This window comes from Delphinus delphis, chromosome 1 (assembly GCF_949987515.2).
Source record: "Delphinus delphis chromosome 1, mDelDel1.2, whole genome shotgun sequence".
NCBI classification, from domain to species: Eukaryota; Metazoa; Chordata; class Mammalia; order Artiodactyla; family Delphinidae; genus Delphinus; species Delphinus delphis.
The window spans coordinates 61,922,395-61,934,522 of record NC_082683.1 but is presented as its reverse complement, the minus strand read 5'-3'; the positions used below and the strand labels follow the sequence as shown (position 1 = coordinate 61,934,522).

Here is a 12,128-nt window from a genome sequence, read left to right as displayed (position 1 = left end):
GTCAATATGTGGTTCCCTCTGCCATTACCTAATAGATGATGAGGAAGTATTTATTTCCAAATAATGAGACGTATTTTAATATTTCATCACGCATGTTATTCAGATTGTGTTTGTTCATGTACTTTTTACTATCTCATTCACTACCTCCTACGTGTTAGTTTCCTGAGTTTGATTACCTGAAGAGTGAGGAAGAGCTAAGGTACATAAAGAGAATTAGTTACTTATTTATTATTAAAGGCTAAACAAAATCAAAACAAAACACAATGTCATATGTGAAGTCTCATTCCATATGGTGCAGGAAGAGCAAAATTTGTGAAATTTGTTTAATGTGGTGACCTTCATTATGATTCTCTATCAATCATGAAACATATTTATGAAGCACTCACTCTCCAGTCACTGTATCAGATGCAGAAATAAAACAACACAACAAATGACAAACATAATCCCTGTCTCCACTGAGTCTAACCCCACCGGCCGTCTCCATCACTTGTCACCCATTCATTCTCCACTTGCCAGTGCTCTCTGACATCCCTCAGTTACTATTTCTGCTTGCTTGCAACACAGACACAGTTGCCACACAGACACTCACACATGCACGCACATTCAAAGATTATGAATCACTCATCAGATAATGCAATTAATTGAAAAGTGCTAGTGAGAAATGTTCTAAAAGGAGATCTTGGATCTTCTCCTTCTTTCTAGGTATCATGCATTTTATCCAAAGCGATATGGTTTCACATAAAGATGATTGGACCAGGAACTAAAAAAGAAAACATATTTAAGCCAGATTTAGTATTTGAATCACTGTCACAGTTAGAATTAAATGAGACTGTGTATTTAAGGTTCCCTGGAAAATAATAGATATTCAACAAATTGATTATGTTTTTAAATGAGACAAAACATATGAAAGTATTTTAAAACCATAAAGTGATATGTACTCTCTCAATTTCTCTTTCTCTCTCTCTCTAGCTCCCCAATCTATCTCTATCAATCAATTAATCAGATTATTGTGATTAGTAATTGGCCTATCTTATTGCCCAACTAAAGTGGCTCTGGTAGTGGGAAACTCTGTCTTTTATGTTGAATCATCCACATCATAGCATACTGTGGGCCAAATGTTTGGTATCATGAACTTCATTGTGTCTTAAAATTATATTCAATAGATGAAAATTGGGTTACTTATGTTGAAGATCAGTCTTATATTTTTCATATCCATGAATCTCTATTTCCGCGTGTCTCTGATAATGGTTTAGAATTACCTTTTGCTTAGTAGGAAATTGTTTATTTATTTATTTATTTATTTATTTATTTATTTGCGGTACGTGGGCCTCTCACTGTTGTGGCCTCTCCGGTTGCAGAGCACAGGCTCCGCACGCGCAGGCTCAGCGGCTTGACAGAGGGGGACCTCCCTAACAAAGCATTAAATTATAAAATCTAAGTATCAATTACCACTGTGGTCAGGAGGGCATGGAGTTGGAGTTTGGTGAAGTAGAATGAATGATGAAATATGGTTCCTTTGCAGTTTCTGCTGTTTGATTCTCTGATACAGAGTTGCTTTGTTAAAGGGATGGTTACACTATCAATTTAATTATTTTGATTGCATGGGTACAGTGTTCATGCAGTTACTTCATCCCTTTTCTTTATTAGCTTCTGACTTTTTTATTATCAAGCTTTTTCTTTTTGCTATAAATTGTTAATTGTTACCTTGATAGCACTGAGTAAAACTTCTATTAAGCGTCATTATTTGACTAGCTGTTATGGAGATTTACTTTTGCTAAACCCGTACCATGCTAGACAGCCATAAACCAAGGGACACAGTGCATTTAAGAAAAGCCCGTCTTTTGTGGCAATTCAGCCCAAGGGAATGTGTATGTTTCCAGGTTTATTTTTCAAAAACTGTTTATTGAGAGCCTGTAGATTTTGTCAAAGAGGTGTAGTTACCATCATTTAAACAGAGTTCCACTAATCAAATCCTAGAAAAATATATTGTTTTAATTAAGCTGTCACCCTTTGCTCAATATTGTCATTGATTTGTTAAAATAAAGTTTAATAAAGGCTACCAATAAATTTAGTATCAATTTCATTGATTGAAGAGTATTTTAATAAGAATAAATTATTCAAATTTTAGTAATCAACTTCCAAATAAGTTCAAGATAATACATACAGTAAGGATGAATGGATAATTCTATTTACTGAATGTATGATATTTTTTATATTTTTTAATCTAATGCCCTGGTGTAAATTCATGTCATGTCAATACTAGAAAATCTGGATAAAATGTATCATTTATATTTTTATAATTCCTTGGAAATGACACTTACAGAAACTTGTTTATTTCATAAATAAGCCATCTCCTTGGATTGGTCCATGTGTTTCCAGTTCTATCTTTGGTATTCACGTCATGTGTTTCTATACTACTGAACTAGTTTCCTGAATCCACCACATGCATCACATATGAATTACACACATGAGTCTTATTCCTTGGAGTGTCTCTCTCCTTACCCTTTCTAACATACTATTTTTAAGTAAATATGCTCCCAAATACTTTGTGCATACTTCTGTTAGGACTTATTATATTACATGGCATTCATATAATTTTGCTGTATATAATTGTTGGGTCTACATCTTTAATCTTTATATTCATATAAAACAGAAAATTATCTGGCACATGTTAGGTGTTCAAGATAACTTTATTGAAAAAAATAATAACTGTAACTTCCATTTAAATATAAATATATCTCTTATAAAATTATATGGAAAGAATGACAAGGTGAACATTTTCTTCCTATTCTAGCTATATTAGTTATTAATAATATGTCATGTCTAATTGATGATGCCCCGGAATTAATTATTATATTGTATCTATTGCGTTGCATACAGAGAACTGACTGCATTATTTCTTTACAAAAATTTAACAGAATTAATTTTAGTTTACATTAAAGAAAATTTATAATTTATATGGAAAACAACTGTCTAGGGAAAAGCAGTTTTTATATGCTCATATTACTTGGTATAAAACTAAATTCCCTGTAGTAAGTATACATGTATTATAGACTGTCTCTAAAAATAAATTACTAAAAATATAAATGTCTTTTTGGAAGCAAGATAGAGCTTTGCCCCAAAATGTAAGTCTTTGCCCAATTCCAACTCATTTCTTGTATTATCTTACTATTGAACTCATTCCTTTTACTACAGGTTAGATGTGAATTTCATGAAAACAAAATTAACAATTCCAACCATCTATCACTTAAACAAAAGGAAATTTATTATTTTTTAGTAAAAATATACTTTTAAAATAAAATATGGGGGGACTTCCCTGGTGGTCCAGTGGCTAAGACTCTGTGCTCCCAGTGCAGGGAGCCTGGGTTCGATACCTGGTCAGGAAACTCACATGCCACACTCACATGCCACAACTAAGAGTTCACACGTGTCAACAAAAGATCCCACATGCTGCAACTAAGGCCCAGCGCAGCCAAATAAATAAATATTTAAAAAAAATAGAATAAAATATGGGAAAATTTTCAGTAAATGAAAAATTTTTAGTATCTCAATAAAGACAATAAATGTGATTCTCAATGATTCTCTCTCTTTTTTTTTTTCCACAAATATGCAGTTGTCTTAAGTCATTTGAAGCTCAGAGTACAGCCACAAAAAGAAACCGAGGCTGGGGAATTGATAGGATGACATGGATTCAGAAATCAAATCCTTCCTTCATAACCAGTTTCTCTATGTGGTTCAGTTTTTCACAACTAGAGGTCGCTCTCAAAATTATTTGACCATTTAATCTTTGATTATTGGATACAGTTTAATAATGTGATGCTTCTAGAGACAAGCAAGCAACAATGAGGTGGTAAACCTAGCTATTGGCTGCACTCCAAGAACAAAGGAAAATGTAAGATCAGCTGTAGTTACCAGCACTAAACATCCAAAAGAAGTTAGTGAAAATTTTAGTCCAAACCTAGTTATTGTCAAAAGAGGTATGTGAAACAGAAAATAAGTAATTTAATTGCGATTACTTGCAATATATAACAGAGATATGGTCTAAGGAAATAAATACTCCTGTTTTATAACTTCTTCTATGATTAATTTTGAAACTTTTGTAACGTTTAAGCTCTACTGCCTCAGTTTAAAATATTTTTATGATTAAAAATAAATGAAGGGCTTCCCTGGTGGCGCAGTGGTTGAGAGTCCACCTGCTGATGTAGGGGACACGTGTTCGTGCCCTGGTACGGGAGGATCCCACATGCTGCGGAGAGGCAGGGCCTGTGAGCCATGGCCATTGAGCCTGCGCGTCCGGAGCCTGTGCTCCTCAATGGGAGAGACCACAACAGTGAGAGGCCCATATACCGCAAAAAAAATAAAAATAAAAATAAATAAATAAATAAATAAATGAAGAATAAAGAAAAGTATAAAGAATAATGTAACACTGTACCCACCGAATAGATTTAACAACTGCTGACACTTTGCAATACTTATTTTGCATCCTTTGTTTTTATAGGAATAACATATTATTACAGCAAGAAAATTATAAAGAATAAAATATTATAAATAAAACTAGGAATCTTTCCCTCCATCTAATTTCCTTTTCTCCTAACCTTGAGTTATTTCATAAGCAACCTGAAGTTGGCATGCATCTGTGCCTCCTATGTTTTTATATTATATATAATAATAACTGTTTAATGTACTTTTAAAAAATACATAAATTGTACCATACATTAGCTGTATTTTGGCCATTTGCTTTTTTTCCACTAACATGCCATTTTGGTGACGTATTCATGTTTAAAATAATGCTCTAGTTCTTTCATGTTATCTGCTTTATAGTATTGTATGAATATATTTTCCAGGATATTTTTCATTATTCCTTCCTTTCTCCCTCCCTTCATTTCTTCCTTCCTTTTTTAGAATTTTTGTTGTTGTTATGCCTTCAGTCTAATGATTCCTTTTCCCATGATACCACTTTTAAATTGTGCATATTTCTGGTCTTATTTTAACAAATATTTTCAACTTGACAATATACAAAAGTTTTTAGTAGCTTTACCCTGCACCTAAACATAACAGGATTCAGAATGCTTGAATACTGATTTGCCTCACATGAAACCTTTGATGTTATTCTACTTTGTCTTAATTCTATGTAGTTTTAATCCACTATGGAAAGTATTGCTGTGCATATTGAGATTTACCAAGAACGTATTAATTTCTATGCTTACTGTTGATTTTTTCACACTACTCCCTTCACCTAAATTATGTTTATTCCTTCCTTTTCCATCCTTTGCATATTCAGCAAGACTATACAAAGAACATTCTATTTTATCAGAAAACGTCTTCATTTTTCCCTGACTCTTCAGGGTTAGTTCAGATGGGTCTAGAATTCAAAGGTCATAGATATTTTCCTTAAGCAACTTGCAAATTGAATCATATTATATTGTTTATTAATGTTGTTGGTTAAAAATCACCTGCTAATCTAATTGTTGTTCCTCTGTATGTATTCTGATTTTTCTGTCTTTGGTGCTCTGCTATTTTTGGAGTAGATACTTTTTTTTTTTTTTTTTACATCTTTATTGGAGTATAATTGCTTTACAATGGTGTGTTAGTTTCTGCTTTATAACAAAGTGAATCAGTTATACATATGTGTCCATATCTCCTCCCTCTTGCATCTCCCTCCCCTCCCTCTCACCCTCCCTATCCCACCCCTCCAGGTAGTCACAAAGCACTGAGCTGATCTCCCTGTGTTATGCAGCTGCTTCCCACTAGCTATCTACCTTAGGTTTGGTAGTGTATATATATCCATGCCTCTCTCTCGCTTTGTCACAGTTTACCCTTCCCCCTCCCCATATCCTCAAGTCCATTCTCTAGTAGGTCTGTGTCTTTATTCCTGTCTTACCCCTAGGTTTTTCATGACATTTTTTTTTCTTAAATTCCATGTATATGTGTTAGCATACAGTATTTGTCTTTCTCTTTCTGACTTACTTCACTCTGTATGACAGACTCCAGGTCTTTCCACCTCATTACAAATAGCTCCATTTCGTTTCTTTTTATGGCTCAGTAATATTCCATTGTATATATGTGCCACATCTTCTTTATCCATTCATCTGATGATGAACACTTAGGTTGTTTCTGTCTACTGGATATTGTAAATAAAGCTGCAATGAACATTTTGGTACATGACTCTTTTTGAATTATGTTTTTCTCAGGGTATATGCCCAGTAGTGGGATTGCTGGGTCATATGGTAGTTCTATTTGTAGTTTTTTAAGGAACCTCCATACTGTTCTCCATAGTGGCTGTACCAATTCACATTCCCACCAGCAGTGCAAGAGTGTTCCCTTTTCTCCACACCCTCTCCAGCATTTACTGTGTCTAGATTTTTTTTAATGATGGCCATTCTGACCGGTGTGAGATGATATCTCATTGTAGTTTTGATTTGCATTTCTCTAATGATTAATGATGTTGAGCATTCTTTCATGTGTTTGTTGGCAGTCTGTATATTTTTTAAAACTAGTTTTTATTGGAGTATACTTGCTTTACAATATTGTATTTCTACTGCACAGCAAAATGAATCACCTATACATATACATATATCCACTCTATTTTGGATTTCCTTCCCAATTAGGCCACCACAGTACATTAAGTAGAGGTCCCTGTGCTATACAGTATGTTCTCATTAGTTGTCTATTTTATACATAGTATCAACAGTGTATATGGTCAATCCCAAGCTCCCAATTCCTCCCACCCCTCCTTTCCTCCTTGATATCCGTACATTTGTTCTTTATTTCTGTGTCTCTATTTCTGCTTTACAAATAATATCATCTTTACCATTTTTCTAGATTCTACGTATATGTATTAGTGTAGGATATTTTTTTTTCCTCTTTCTGGCTTACTTTGCTCTGTATGACATTTCTAGGTCCACACATCTCTACAAATTACCCAGATGCATTCCTTTTAATGTCTGAGTAATATTCCGTTGTATATCTGTACCACATCTTCTTTATCCATTCATCTGTTGATGGACAATTAGGTTGCTTCCATGTTCTTGCTATTGTAAATAGAGCTGCAATGAACATTGTGATACATGACTCTTTTTGAATTATGGTTTTCTCAGGGTACATACGCAGTAGTGGGATTGCTGGGTCATATGGTAGTTCTATTTTTAGATTTTTAAGGAACCTCTATACTGTCCTCCGTAGTGACTGTATCAATTTACATTCCCACCAACAGTGCAAGAGGGTTCCCTTTTCTACACACCGTCTCCAACATTTATTGTTTGTAGATTTTTTGAAGATGGCCATTCTGACTGGTGTGAGGTGATACCTCATTGTAGTCTTGATTTGCATTTCTCTAATGATTAGTGATGGTGAACATCCCTTCATGTGTTTGTTGGCAATCTGTATATCTTCTTTGGAGAAATGTCTATTTAGGTCTTCCACCCGTTTTGGAGAGGGTTGTTTGTTTTTTTGATATTGAGCTGCATGAGCTGCTTGTATATTTTGGAGATTAATCCTTTGTAACTTGCTTCATTTGCAAATATTTTCTCCCATTCTGGGGATTGTCTTTTCATCTTGTTTATGGTTTCCTTTGCTGTGCAAAACACTTTTAAATTTAATTAGGTCCCATTTGTCTATTTTTGTTTTTATTTTCATTACTCTATGAGGTGGGTCAAAAAAGATCTTGCTGTGCTTTTCATCTAAGAATTTTATAGTATCTGGCCTTACATTTAGGTCTTTAATCCATTTTGGGTTATTTTTGTGTATGGTGTTAGGGAGTGTTCTAATTCCATTCTTTTACATGTAGAGGTACAGTTTTCACAGCACTACTTCTTGAGGTGTCTGTCTTTTCTCCATTGTATATTCTTGCCTCCTTATCATAGATTAGGTGACCATAGGTTTGTGGGTTTATCTATGGGCTTTCTATCCTTTTCCATTGACCTATATTTCTATTTTTGTGCCAGTACCATACTGTCTTGATTACTGTAGCTTTGTAGTACAGTCTGAAGTCAGGGAACCTGATTCCTTGAGCTCCATTTTTCTTACTCAAGATTGCTTTGGCTATTTGGGGTCTTCTGTATTTCCATACAAATTATAAATTATTTTGTTCTAGTTCTGTGAAAACTGCCCTTGATAATTTGATAGGGATTGCCTTGAATCTGTGGATTGCTTTGGGTAGTGTAATCATTTTCACAGTATTGATTCTTCCCATCCAAGAAACTGGTATATCTCTCCATCAGTTTGTGTCATCTTTGATTTCTTTCATCAGTATCTTATAGTTTTCTGCATACAGATCTTTTGCTTCCTTAGGTAGGTTTATTCCTAGGTATTTTATTCTTTTTGTTGCAAAGGTAAATGAGATTGTTTCCTTAATTTCTCTTTCTGATCTCTGATTGTTAGTATATCAGAGTGCAAGAATTTCTGCATATTACTTTTGTATCCTGCAACCTTACTAAATTCATTGATTAACTCTAACTAAATTCATTGATTAACTCTAGTAATTTTCTGGTAGCTACTTTAGGATTTCCTACGTATAATATCATGTCATCTGCAAGCAGTGACAGTTTTACTTCTTCTTTTCCAATTTGGATTCCTTTTATTACTTTTTCTTCTCTGATTGCTGTGGCTAGGACTTCCAAAACCATGTTGAATAATAGTAGCAAGATTGGACACCCTTGTTTTGTTCCTGATCTTAGAGGAACTGCTTTCAGTTTTTCACCATTGAGAATAATCTTTGCTGTGGGTTTGTCATATATGTCCTTTATTATGTTGAGGTAGCTTCCCTCTATGCACATTTTCTTGAGAGTTATTAATCACAAATAGGTGTTGAATTTTGTCGAAAGCATTTTCTGTATCTATTGAGGTGATCATATGGTTTTTCTCCTTCAATTTGTTAATATGGTGTATCACAGTGATTGATTTGCATATATTGAAGAATCCTTGCATCCCTGGGATAAATCCCGCTTGATCATAGTGTATGATCCTTTTAATATGTTGTTGGATTCGGTTTGCTAATATTTTATTGAGGGAACACAACAACCCAAAACCTATGGGATGCAGCAAAAGCAGTTCTAAGAGGGAAGTTTATAGCAATACAATCCTACCTCAAGAAACAAGAAAAATCTCAAATAAACAACCTAACTTTACACCTATAGCAACTAGAGAAAGAAGAACAAACAAAACCCAAAATTAGTAGAAGGAAGGAAATATCAGAGCAGAAATGAAGGAAATAGAAACAAAGAAAACTGAAAGCTTGCTCTTTGAGAAGATAAACAAAGTTGATAAACCTTTAGCCAGACTCATCAAGAAAAAAAGGGAGAGGACTGAAATCAATAAAATTAGAAATGAGAAAGGAGAATTTACAACTGGCACCACAGAAATACAAAGAATCAAAAGAGACTACTACAAGCAACTATATGCCAATAAAATGGACAACCTGGAAGAAATGGACAAATTCTTAGAAAAGTACAACCTTCCAAGACTGAACCAGGAGGAAATAGAAAGCATGAATCGACCAATCATAAGTAATGAAATTGAAACTGTGATTAACAGTCTTCTAACAAACAAAAGTCCAGGACCAGATGGCTTCACAGGTGAGTTCTATCAAGCATTTAGTGAAGAGCTAACACCTATCCTTCTCAAACTCTTCCAAAAAATTGCAGAGGGTGGAACACTTGCAAACTCATTCTACAAAGCCACAATCACCCTGATACCAAAACCAGACAAAGATATCACACACAAAAAATTTACAGGCCAATATTACTGGAGAAAATAGAGGCAAAAATCCTCAACAAAATACTGACATGTATTTTTTTAAATATAGATTTTGATTGACTATACTTCTTTAATCTGAAGGTTTAATTGTTAATTTTAGATGATTCACATCCATTATCATTTCAATATTGCCTTCCCTTATTCTATCCTCACATTCTGGAATATGTAATATACATGAATTGAGACATCTTGTCCTATCCTTTATGTTTCTTAACTTTCCCTTCATTTTTCACTGTTTCTTTATATCTATTTGCTTTAGGTAACATGGGTGATCTCAGATAATTTCCATTTACTAATCTTCCAGATTACTAACATTGATCTACTGTTCAGTCTTTTCATTAAGTTTTTTTTTTGAATTTTTGAGTTTTATTTTATTTATTTTTTATATAGCACATTCTTATTAGTTATCTATTTTATACATATTAGTGTATATATGTCAATCCCAATCTCCCAATTCATCCCACCCCCACCCTTATCCCCACCACGTTCCCCTCTTGGTGTCCATATGTTTGTTCTCTCCATCTGTGTCTCTATTTCTGCTCTGCAAATTGATTCATCTGTACCATTTTTCTCGGTTCCACATATATGCATTAATGTACGATATTTGTTTTTCACTTTCTGACTTAACTTCACTCTGTATGACTGTCTCTAGGTCCATCCATGTCTCTACAAATTACCCAATTCTGTTCCTTTTTATGGCTGAGTAATATTCCATTGTATATATGTACCACATGTTCTTTATCCATTCATCTGTTGATGGGCATTTAGGTTGCTACCATGACCTGGCTATTGTAAATAATGCTGCAGTGAACATTGGGGTGCATGTGTCTTTTTGAATTATGGTTTTCTCTGGGTATATGCCCAGTAGTGGGATTGCTGGGTCATACGGTAATTCTATTCTATTCCATTCAGTTTTAATGTAGTGAATACATTTTCCTTTCTATGTTTTTTTTTTCAGTGCTTTCTGTTATTTGTTTTTTTGCTGTACGTGGGCCTCTCACTGTTGTGGCCTCTCCCATTGTGGAGCACAGGCTCTGGACGCGCAGGCTCAGTGGCCATGGCTCACGGGCCTAGCCGCTCCGTGGCATGTGGGATCTTTCCGGACCAGGGCATGAACCCGTGTCCCCTGCATCAGCAGGCGGACTCTCAACAACTGCGCCACCAGGGAAGCCCACTTTCTGTTATTTTGACAGATTTTGTGGTTTTGGTTTATTACTAGGTTGATGTCTTCATTATCTACTTAATTATTTTAAACATGATTCCTATCAGATTGTTCTTTGTTTTAGACTCAAGGTGCAAATTATTATATTTGTTGTATCTGTTGTCTCTTCCTTGTGCTAATTCATTGCTGCATCTGATTTGTAATTTTACATTGTAAGTGAATATCCACCAGTGTTTTGTTTTGTTTCCATTAGCTTATTTGTTTCTTTGTGAGGACCATACATCATGGACTTTTGATGTATATTTCAGAGAAGTTTACAGTGAAATCTTCTTCACACAGAGCCTAAGTGGTAAGAAACTCATAGACCCTTCTGTGGATAGGTGGAAAGAGCTTCCTTTGTTGCTTTTCTTCAATAAAGGAATAGTATTTTAGGGTGTCTCCATTCTAGCCCCACATCCTCTGCCAACTGAAGTCCTGTCTTCCATCCCAATATAGTAGTTACAACTCCAGCGTTGTTAGAGTCTTAGAGTCTATATAGGGGTCCAATACTCCCTCAACCTCTGAAGTTAACCATTATTTTAAAAATTTGACTCTAGGGAGATACATCAAGATGGAGAGTAGGGGAAAGTGAAACTCACCTCCCACCATGAACATATCAAAAATACATGTAGTGTGGAACATTTCTCACTGAAAACTAAATGGAAATGCAGAAAGGCTATACAAATGCTCTAAGAAAGACCCACACAGAATCTGGTAGGAAGGGTTGAGAAGAGATCAAGTTGGGATGTGTGCCTGGGAGGGGACCTGGAGAAAAAAGGAGATTACACAGGCAGGGATTTACCCTGAGGTGTGAGCAGTTCAAGCCACATAGTGAGTGCCCCAGTCCTGGGGTCTGACTCAGGGAAGACGAACCCCCTTTGGTTGGCTGGAGGGCTGCTGGGACTAACAGGAGGGCAGTGGTAAGCCTGGACTCTGCTTGTGAGGAGTCCATGTGCACTGGTTTCCTCCTGATGCAGGGCAGAGAGAGCAAATTAAGGACTACTCGAGTGGATACTCAGTTTCCTCTGACCACCACAGCACACATCCCAGCCTGAGCCAAGTGAACATTTCATCCCTGCTTATTTCACATCACAGGTCTGCACAGGAATGCAGGGTGCTGTGACTGGAAAGAGAACTTGGCTCTGGGATAGAGAGGTGACTTGGCGCCAGGGTA

At 35.4% G+C, this 12,128-nt stretch overlaps 1 protein-coding gene across 1 annotated transcript in view; it reads left to right on the top strand.

Moving 5' to 3' along the window:
- Positions 1 to 12,128, top strand: part of NEGR1 (neuronal growth regulator 1) — a 909,858-nt gene that overhangs the window by 132,296 nt on the left and 765,434 nt on the right. The window lies entirely within an intron of this gene.